We start from the raw sequence: 12136 nt of genomic DNA, 5'->3' as shown, positions 1-12136 counted from the left end.
ATGCCTGTTTCTACTTTCTTATAATAATTTTTTTTTTTTTTTTTTTTTTTTTTTTTTAATCTAGAAATTATACAATCTGTACATAAAAAAGTATAATAAGCATAAATTATGGTTTTTTTTTAAAAAATTTTTTAATAATTTTTATTTTTGATCAGTTAGGTATAACCACGATCGCGCACCAATAGAACTTTTTTCTCCATTTTACACACTTAGCTTAGAATAAAAACTAAAAAAAACCTTTCACCATATTATTAATTACATTCACTCATTGTGATTACATCATTAAAATTAAATAATTAATTTATCATTACTATTAAAAAAAAAAAAAAAAACATTATAAAGAATCATTTTATTTGTGTTTTGTAGAATCCTTTTTATTTTTATTTTTTTAGTAACATAATTATTAATACTTAATTCTCTTTAGACTTAAAAGTAAAAATATTAAATAGCTTCTAGTAAAACACATAATGTTTTTATATTATTTATTTTATAATTATTGTTAAATGTTATACATCGCAATTTTTAAAAAACAACATTTTTTTATTTACCAAAATAATAGTTATTATTTAATGTTTTGGTTTGATTGTCATGTATAAAGGTATTCATTTTTTTAGGACTTTTTTCACTGATCATTTAGGTAGAATAATACTGTCTATTTATATATTTTTTATTATTTTTTTTATTAATTAAAGGCTTCAAATACAAATGTTTATTAGCCTACAATGGTTTACATGTTTAATTTATAATATAATGGAGATTTGATAGTTGTGATATGCTGTCTTTGGTTCTTGTCTTATATGTTGGTTGTAAGGTCGGCCATCTTGATGAAGTTTACTATGTTTTTTTCTTGTCCTGGTCCGAATGCGTCTTTGAGTGAGGAGGTGTTTATGTTTGCTTTTGATCTGGCGTTATGGTAAGTGGGGCATTCTAGGAATATATGTTTAACGGTGAGTTCGCAGTTGCATGTTTCACACCTGGGTTTGAGCTCTCTACGCATAAGATAGGAATGGGTGATTCTAGTATGTCCGATGCGCACTCTGGCGATCATGGTCTCTTCATGTCGTGTAAGCTTGACTGGAGGGTCCGGCCATTTTTTGGTTAATGGTTTTATTTGACTGAGTTTATTGTTTTGGTTGGATTGTTTTTCCCATTGATTCTGCCAGAGGGTGTATAATTTCGTTTTGAGGGCGCGGATTACATCGTCGTATGTTACATGCGGGTATATTTTGGTGTCCGGGGAGCTAGCAGCTTTCATCGCCAGTTCGTCAGCGAGTTCATTACCGGGGATGCTGATGTGAGATGGAACCCACATGAGTTTGATGGATTTGTCGGTTGAGAGGATTATGTTTTGAATGCTTTGGGCGAGGTTGCATTTTGTATGTACGTTGGCTATTGAGGTGACCGCGCTCTACATTTATATTATATGCTTGGAAAGGTATACACTTTTATCTTAAATGTTAATATATTTTTATGAATTAAAATATTTATATGTTTTCCTTAGCTTCTATTGTTAAAACTCGATAAAATAACTAAGTGAAACATATATCAATCATTATAAAAATATTATTAACACAAAGTAACTATCATTAAAAGTTATATTGTTAACATTGTAAATATTGATATTTGGACGATATGAGTTTAATCCAAGGTCTGTAGCAAAAAGGTAGTACTAAATTAATTTGATAACTATGGTTACAATAAGCTAATTAATTTCTATTGTTGTTGAAGTTCGATAATATATGCTTAAAATTTAAGCTAGCATGATAACAAACTATAAAAATAAGTATTTGTTTTTATAGGTACTTATGACTAAAGACTTATGTACTTAATCGTATAAATTTGTATATTTATTACAATTATCATTAATCAGATTTTTAATTTGTTTTTTTAATGGATTTTCAAACTTAAACTTCTGGATTATAAAAGACACAGTTGAGTAAAATAATGCCTGAATCAAAAATGTTCTTTTATATAAGTATTAATTAGAGATAATATTAATTCTTGAGTTCTAACTAATAATTAGGTATAAGGTACGAAACATGAAATAAGATATATACCTACCTAATTGTATTATAATTAGGGCTCGGAAGTTGTAGTAGTTGTATATTATTCTATACATGCTCTCGATTTATAGCAGACTGAGCTAGAAATTTGAGATGGTGAATTTAAAATCGAAAATTTAAATTGCATATTTTGTATATTTCTTCAATTTTTTGGGAAAATTGTATAATTTTTGATTTGCATGTGTATATTAGGTACCTATGTACCCATATTTAATAATTTTTAATATTAACATTAAAAAGCGGGAAAGTGGATATCGCTTTGCTGTACAGTAGGTTATACCTACATTGTCAAGAGGGTTACTGTAGTAATGGATGGAATTTAATTTGAATCCAATGATATTATATCATATTGTAAACGAAAAACGATTTTGAGCGGAGACGGATTATCTGATATACTATAGATTATTATTACTTATTAAAATACTTGACGTTCCGATGAACATTTTTTTTTTTTATAAAGGTAGACGAACTAATAAGAAATCTTGAATTAAATTTTCAAATCTTAGATTTAAACAGAAAAATTTTTATGAATTTAAACTTTAAATGCTTATAAAAAAATCGTGCCTATGTATTTAATATTTTTCAACTGCTATTGAAACAATATGTTGAAAGCCCAAAACTAATGAATATATTTTGAAAATTTTATAAAATATAGAAAATGCCTAATAAAAATTTCAAGTTTTTGCGGTCATTTGTTTTAAAGTTACATAAAAATAAGGAAATCTAGTGAAAATCCAATGTTGTAAAAATTTACAATTCAAACGCTTATAAAAACTTAATTTGACTTTCTAGTGGATATTTTTTTTATGATGAAGGCTGAAAAACTTGTAAGAAATCTTGTATTAAATTTTCAAATCTACGGTTTGAAAAAAATTTTTTTTATGAATTTCTAGCTTAAAATAATTTGCGAATTTTTGTAATTTTTACGTATTTTGTCAAAATTCAAACTTTGAATGCTTATAAAAAAAATTGTGACTAGTGTAAGTATTTATTTTGCTATTGTAACAAAATATTAGGAGCCTTGTATTAAATTTTCAAGCTTTTCTACCAAACAAATACATTTTTATCGATATTAATTTAAAAAAAAAACAAATAATATTCGAAAGTTGCATATGCCTATAAATAGTTCAACTTAAGTCGACATTTTTTGAAAATTTCATGGTAGATAGGAAATATTTATATTAATATTCGGTGAAAATTTCATGTATCTACGGTCATTTGTTTTGAAGTTACATCAAAACCAAAATTTATTGTGTGTAAAAATTCCCGTTTTTCCTTAATTTTTAGTTTGTTTATACCGATTATTAAGAAAAATATTGACCCCCCAATGTACCAACTAGATTCACTTTCTGATCGAACGAGGTACTGAAGTCGAAAATCGAGGCATTTTTACTGCCCCAAAACGTGATGAAAGACACAAAAAAAAAAAAGAAAAAAACACATCATTGCAAAATCATTATATACATTCCTCGCTCCGCTCAGGACCTAAAATGTTCTTTTAATATGGCTAAATGTCATTTCAAAATATAACATTTATGGAGAAATCATATTTTTACTTGTTCTATTTTTTTAATTTTTATTCTTTTGAAAAACAACATATATTTTAATTTCATATTCTGAAGCAGAATATTATTCTGAGAATTTAAATCTACTCATATCTAATTTATGAAAAAAAAATGTACATGCATAAATAATTATTAAACAATAAGATAATTTTAAATTATGTGTTTATTAGAGTGATGTTCGATAGCTATAAATTTTTCGTACACATTAGTCAACTTTAATGTAATTTATTTATTAAAAATATACACAACCACAAATAGATGTATTATTATTAGTCGTTATTTATTTTAGTAAATACCAATATACATATTATAATAGTAGATAAATAAAGATCCAATAATTGTTATCCGATCACAATGTCGTGTCATTGACTGGTGGATTAACTAAAGTACCCCTCCCTTTTGAATAATACGTTACCCACCTAGTGAGTATTGTGGAACACGGCTAGAATTCTAGACTAACAACCACGAGTTCATATCATACATTTAGTTGGTTGTCAGTACTCGGTTCGGTGACAGCACTATTACACTGTAACAATCTTCAAGTGCGTGTATAATTTGTGTTTGTTAAATGTTAATCAATTATCATTTATAATTATTAACTTTTTGCAGCTATTCAATTGCTTTGTTTCGGTTCTTAATATGATTTATGTTAACAAAAAAATTGAATTTATTTTTACAAGAATATATTATTATGGTGTCGGAGAACATTTTTTTGTTGGACAATATTTTTGATCACAGGTACATAAATTTGAAATAATTAATTAATAATTTGAAGATTTTGTACACATCACAAGTTAAACTTAGTAGTTAGTACTAGTATCTAAATTAGAGTTTTTTTTTTAAATTTCCCTTTATAAATAAGAGATCAAATATAATAGGCTTTAATGCTGTAATACTTACCTATTCATATTTAACAAATAAATAAGAAATTAAAAAAATTCTACTCAAGTTTTGAACATATGATGAATTATAAATTTTTAATGACATATTATGTTTGTAAGCTCATGTTAGAATCTTTAAATTATAAATTAAACAAAAATAGATCCTGTATTCAGCTGTATTTTTAGAAATTATAAAAATTATAGGTATCTAGTTTTTTAAATTTAAGCCTTTTTTTTTAAATGTTTAATATTTTACTAACAAAATATTTATTCTGTATTTCTATATGACCATCATGTTTGTAATTTTGTTCAGAATTTTATTTACGAAATAACCTTATAAGTATTAATAACAGTATGGAAATATTTTATTTCACATGAATTATTTAAATTACTTTTAAAAATGTACACACTTAATTATTTAAGTCATAAAGGTTGTAATTTTACCTGCATAGTCAATTCCCGGAAGACAGGCTTCTTTTTCACGTTTTTAAAAATAACAACTGTAATTGTTTTTTAATAACCCTATACGATCTATGGCCCTGAGTGATTCACCTGTCAAGTGATGATAATATCATATTGTTATTTTGTTAAATTATTTCCTAGGTCAAACATTATAATTTGTTTTTATTTTATTTGTTATCATAAAGGTATTCCTGTTCACTAGTCAGTAGACAGTATATTATTTATATAAATTAACTATTCTATTACAATTTCCATTTTACTATTTTTTGGAACTAAAATAAACGTAAAACGGATAGCTTTTATTTAGAAAGAATCAAACGCATCAAATGCGTATGAAAAGCCAGGTCTATTATAATTACAATGTATACCTATAAATCCAATAGGAAAATATTACTTATTTGTATAGTAGTTGTATCACAATAAAAGCATTTTCAATTAATGAAAATACTTATTATTCATTTTTATCGAAATAAATTTCATAATAAAATTTATGAATATAAGATCTTTGACCTTCGGATAAAAACGTGCTTAACTTGTATAAAATCGATTGTATATATTTTTATGTCATCATTTTCTTCTCTGACTGTGTATCATTATCAATATGTTTTCCTCGTTATACTAGTACTAATAACATATGTTCATTATGTAAACAATAATTGTTAAAAGTTTTATATATATATATATATATATATATATATATATATATACATACATACATAGATATCGTTGAACGTGTTGATGTTAATGTTTATATTGCCATTAGTTAATAGTTATTACTTATTAGTCATTTTATACTGTGTTACTCTAGTAAAGTTATTATTGTAGTAACAGTATACTACATATGTGCCAATAAGATATCTTGTATCGAACTGTGTAAAATGTAAATAGGTATATAAAATTAACTCAAAACTAATTCAAGTGACAAGATAGTTTTTTGTAGAAAAAAATTTAATTTTTAGTTAAAAAGCCTAAAAGTTTGACTTCCTTGATGCAACGATCACAAACAATAAGATATTATATACAATGTTGCTTAGTAACAAAAGTCGAAACAAACCATATTATAGGCTACAATTACTATTGTCTACTACTCGTTTTACATCATGTTTATGGTTCTCTATGATAACTTACAAAAAGGGAACATAAGGAAAAGAAAAAGTGAATGGGGAATATAAACATGAGAAATAACTATTTCAAATTTGTACTATGTATTACATATTTAACACGAAAAATAGGTAGGAATCAAGTATATACCTAGGTATTTTGATGTGTAATAAATTAACATATTAATATTTTATCTTAGAAATAATTAAAATAAAGAAATTATTCAATTTCATATTAACAGGGTGTAACAAAAAGATTTAACCGAATTAACTAATGCAATAACATTTGCTACCATCGATATTTTAATTTTTTAATTTTATATAATTTATAAATACTTACCTACACTATATTTATATTTATATTTTTTTTTTTATAGTACTATTTATTTCATTTTAATTTGTTGAAACTTAAAACTAAAATTCTTTTGGAAAATTTCAAAATAGCCAATTTGTAAATTTGATTACTTATAAGATTAATTTTGATTCTAAATACATTATTTAATTCAACTAAGTCAATTAGTTTATTTTTTAGAATTTTTCAAAATATCAATATTTTTTTGGTAAATTAATTTAAAACTTAATAACTTTTCAAAATATTATCTTTGGCGATTTCCAAAGATAAATATATATTTTTAATTATTTACTATCCCAATATGTTTCACAATTTTTGTCATACGTTTAAGTAGCATCACATTTTTTTCTGTTATCTGTCAACTTGGCCCTTGTATGGATAACATTTAGTATATTGTTTTGTATAATGCTTAAATCAAGGATATATTCCAACAGAAACAAATTTAATATAATATTCTGAACCTAGTTTAGGAACCCTTATATTTTTAATGAGACCCATGCTTATTATTATTAATGTTTAAAAAAAAAATAATTGACAACATTAATTAATTGTAGTTGCATGTTATCAATATTATCAATTGGTTAAATGTGATCCTTAACCACGCATTCATAAAATATATAATACATACTGTAGGTACCTTTGATATCAGACACACCACGTATCTCACACAGTATTTAATATTTATGATTTACTGGTTGTCGTCGGCTGTCTGTATGAAATTTCCATTGTCTCCATATACTTAGCCAACACCAAAAATTAACAACGAACTGCCTATTTGAATCAATCATTTTTATTGAGGAGAAAAAGTTGTTATTTTTACGTGTATTGGTGTATTGTATTTTTTTTTAAAAGATAAATACATATGTAAGTGGTCTTTAAGCAATATATAATATATTGAATCACGTGAAAAATCATTAATAAATTAATATTATAGTGATTATTAACAGTTTTAGGATAATCATTTTTCAGGAGTTTGGTGTAATATACCTATATTTTTAAAATTTTTCTAATTGTTATATTATGAATTAACAATTCTGAAATGTTTTGAACTACAATTAATCTTATGTTTTAATACATAATATTATATTGTATATTATTTTACGGAATGAGAATTAATAAAATAAATTTAACTACATTATATTATGCTTTCTAATTTTATTAAATCATTATTGTGTTAAGTTATAATCTGTTATATTATAAATAAAATCTATGAATGAAACATAAATTATTGCTTTGTAATTAAACATAGGTACAAGAGTAATCATAAAATATCGTGTGTCAATAGTCAATACCTACTCAATTTCATATTTAGACAAATAGCGCCCATGTGTGCTGTAATGATGTAGGTATATTACTACGTCATAACGGGTTTCTAGCTTGAGATGAAATGACGAAAATCAATTTCCAAGTTTCACGTCATAACATTATTGTATTTATGTTGGTATGCACGTAAGAAATACTATGAATTTGATTTTAACAAAGAATCATTCAAGAATAAAAAACTAACCCTGCTTTAAAGTAGTTCACAGTGTATAAAAAGTAATCAGTAGTTACATTAATTTCTAAAGTATTATCTCAATTGTTGATACAGTAGTACCTAATAGAGTATTAGCAAATTAATTATATATTAATAATTAAAAGAGCAATAAATATGTTGGGAAAAGATAATTATTCTAAAGCTGCGATGTCTTTCTATCTTGTACCTCTAGAATAAAACGTAGGTACATATAATTTTAAAGAGAATTGTTGTGTTTTAAGTATTTGTATTGTTGCTTAAATAATGTAGGTAGGTCCTTTGAAATATACAATTGTGATTTTTTTGATCTTCATTGGCTACAAAATATTAGATATTTGAAAAATAGATTACAGCTGTTTGTATAATTTTTTATATAGTTTTTATTGTTTTTAACCTTATATTGCTATATTATATTATATTACAATATTCAAACGTGAAATTGCAACTTAATGTGTTTAAAAATGTATTCCCTAATTTACCTGTTATATATTTACTTACATCTCATATACTTATTGTACTATTCGTATAGATTGTATATTTATTGTAGGAAATAAAAAAAGGGTAAAAAAATAAGGAATGTATTAGGTACTATAATGGATATCCATGCAATATTTCTTTGCTATATGGGTAATGTACTGTTTTGGCCTTTTGGGCAACATTTGGAATAACAAAGCTTTTATCTCAAAAAGTATTAGCATTAAAAAAAAAAAAATACCATTTTCATAATTAGGAGCTTAATAGCAAATTTAGATAAATTTCTTAAATATTTGAGTAGAATACTGTACAGGGATAACAAACAAAATGTTGATTTATGTAAATTCCACCAAAAATTATACTACTTCGGAATATAGTTAAAGGCGTATTTCGTCGTTCAAAATAAGTAAAAACTTTGGTATTTTAATAACTCACTGATGTTGAATCACTCTGTATGTGATGCTTAATAAATATTTATCAATGAATAGTAATTACAGTTAATTTTAAATTAATAAAAATATAAATGTTTTTATTAAATTTAATTATTTATAGGTAGGCAATATAATATGTAACATTTGTATATTAAATGCAACAATTATTTAATAATTAAATAGCATTTGTATATAACACTTTAAAATAAAACGTTTTTACATTTTTTAAATAGAATCTTTCTATTCGTTTTAAATAAAAAATGTGCTTCTTTTAAAATCAGTTACCTATGTAGTTTTTAATACCTAAAAGCATTTTTTTTAGAGCGAATTCAACAATATTATTTTCTTGTAATTGGCAAAAATGTCTACTTTAACAATTATATTATAAGTATTAATCGTTCAAATTGATAGCTTAGACTCTTTTACACGATTTTTTTTATAACCAATTAATTGAATAATTTTCAAACATTTATAAGTACAATTAAGTAGGTGTATTTAAAATCCTGTTTCTGCTTACACTTTATTGAAAATAATCGAGTTTTTTTAGATTTTATTTTAATAATCATTTAATTTTAACTAATTATGCTAATATATCATATTATAACACCTATTTCTAAGTATTTGTAATTTACTCATATTACAATTATTATATTATTTATTAAATTCACATTTTATTGAAAACCATTGTTACTTAGTACTTATAATATATTTAGCTATAAAAAATAATATATTATGTGTTTATCAACAGAAAGCAGCTTAAATGTCTAGGTATTGATTATAAAATATCTATTATTAATTCTAAACCCACTGAGCATCTGTGCGTGTGAATATGTCAAAAATTCAGAAATATGTATGTCTTGTACTATAGTAATTTTAACTGTTAAATGCTCACGAAGTAAAAAATAATAGATGCTTATTATACAGGGTGATTCTTTTAAGTGGATACACTGATTATCTCGAAAAGTATTAACTTTTTTCAAAATATTTTTTTACGTGGTTTCAAGTTGTTAAAAAACCAACGTTTTTATTAAAAAATTATATTTTTACATATTTTTTATCCTTATAATTTTTTAAGTTTTTTACTCTTTTGAATGACTACGTAGAGTTTTAATTTCATATTCCAAAGCAGAATATTTTTCTAAGTATTTTGATTCATAAAAATCGAATTTAGGGCTAGTAGTTTATGAGTTATATGTATTTAAAGTTTAGTCAAGCGGAGTAGTGGACGAATTTTGCGGGGTAACCCCGTACCACTCCACTTTACCAATCTAAACTTTAAATACTTACAACTCAAAAACTACTAGCCCTAAATTCGATTTTTATGAATCAAAATACTTAGAAAAATATTCTGCTTTGGAATATGAAATTAAAACTCTATGTTGTCATTCAAAAAAGTAAAAAACTTAAATAATAATAAGGATAAAAATATTTAAAAATCTAATTTTTTAATAAAAACGTTGGTTTTTTAACAACTTGAAACCATGTAAAAAAATATTTTGAAAAAAGTAAATACTTTTCGAGATAATTAGTGTACCCACTTAAAAGTATCACCCTGTATATACCTAGGCGTATTAGGTATTAAGACCACGTACATAATTATACTTCTACGATAGTATGATCTACCTTTTGATTAAGCCATAATACGAATCGTCTTTTGTTTATTCCCAAACATTGAGTATATAAGTATTTTTTTTTTTAATGTCACAAAAAAATGTAAAAATAATCTATTTATGTACAATACTAAATAATGTATACATCATCGTCATGTAGATACCTATGTATCCACATATTGTTAGTAGAATTATAATGGTAGTTCGAAAAATGTATTATAAAATCACTGTACGTAGGTATCACATGTATTGGTCATGAACAGTTGTATTGTTCATATACATACATAATTTTTTATCACCTCCTAAACCATTGTCGAAAAGACGACATGAATAGGTACAATTTAAGCCAAATATCATAATAAGACCTATAATAGTCAACTCTTACATCATTAAAATATGTTTGTAAGTATCTTAAGTTTAGTTTAGAAAAATGAAAAATACTTATACGTACATAACGGCTGACGAAGAGAGTGTATGATATTTTAACTTTTTAAATATGTACGAGTATGTAGACATTAACATAATAATAATAATAATAATAACACAAACATAAACAAACTATTATATGTTAATACAATTAGCATAATAATTTTGAAAATGTATACTGTCTAATATTTCATATTTCTAAAAGCTTATTTAATTTAATTTTCTAAATGCAGTGTTTAAAAGTTAAAGTATTTTACACAATAATTATAAAATAAAATAAATCATTTTCATTTAAAGGCTACTTATATTTCACTATAGACACTATAAAATCATTACTTAGGTATTTACATATTTTTTTAGGATAAATTCAAGCGATCAAAATGTATTCAACCTAATATTTCAAAAAATTAAAATTAATCTATATTTCTACAAAATATATAATATGTTACATATTCATATACATTTCACCTTATATATAAATATGTATATTGTATATATACGTGTCCGTTATATTATTGTATATTATAATACCTTGTGTAACAGACATTCATGTTCTGGTCGATATCACACTACCACAACTCACAAGCCAGTTGTTAACCAAAGATACACCTGTCTCGTTCGACGCTCACCCTATATGATGCTTTTTTCTATGCGTTTAACCGTTAGTAGTTGCTTTCATGTTATAAATTATTGTTCACTGGTTAGTTGCGTAAAATGTAGAATACAATAAAAAAAAAAAAAAAAAAATAAAAAAATATTAACGGTCGCGAATTAAAGTAGAAAAAAGGTTTTTAATTAAAAAGTGTACATATAATGATTTTATTCGAGAATCAAACGAATTGATTTTTTTATAAAATTTTCTCTTTATTCTAATTTCTACTCTTCTTATTTCGTAGGCTAAATGAAAGCAATCTTTGGTACAGTGACGATCATTTGGCTAAAATCTAAATCGGCCGTGAAATAAATTGCGGAAACGTGAAAAACGATTTCTCATAATCAAGCGTTTCTGCACTGGGCCAAAGGTTAAAATTGTTAACACTGTAATACTATGCAGTCGATTTCTTAAAAACAACTACCTACCCATTGCCTTACATATAAAATTACAAATCGAAACACATTATTTTTTAATTATACTCTTTTAACTTTTATAACCTTTATACTTAGCAATTTAGACAACTATATACAACCTACGTCCTACATACAACTTACTATACACATGTCAGGTAATTTTAAATGTTTATATATTACCCATATCA

General features: G+C 24.5%; 1 protein-coding gene across 4 annotated transcripts in view; it reads left to right on the top strand.

The window, feature by feature from the left end:
* The window catches only part of LOC107167419 (uncharacterized), a 40903-nt gene that overhangs the window by 11453 nt on the left and 17314 nt on the right, over window positions 1-12136 (top strand). Inside the window, exons 1-2 of one of the 4 annotated variants that reach the window (XM_089220353.1) lie at window positions 4084-4170; window positions 4238-4366. The exons of 2 other annotated variants lie outside the window; for them this stretch is intronic. The gene's annotated coding sequence lies outside the window, so the exon portion shown is untranslated. Of the gene's footprint in view, window positions 1-4083; window positions 4367-12136 lie in introns of those variants that run through there. One more of the 4 variants, XM_089220351.1, reaches the window with a different exon arrangement.

The sequence above is a fragment of the Diuraphis noxia genome, unplaced genomic scaffold, assembly GCF_037042655.1.
Source record: "Diuraphis noxia isolate RWA-SAM2 unplaced genomic scaffold, SU_Dnox_SAM2 contig0002, whole genome shotgun sequence".
NCBI classification, from domain to species: Eukaryota; Metazoa; Arthropoda; class Insecta; order Hemiptera; family Aphididae; genus Diuraphis; species Diuraphis noxia.
The sequence above is the reverse complement of the archived record's forward strand: the minus strand, read 5'-3'. Positions and strand labels throughout refer to the sequence as shown.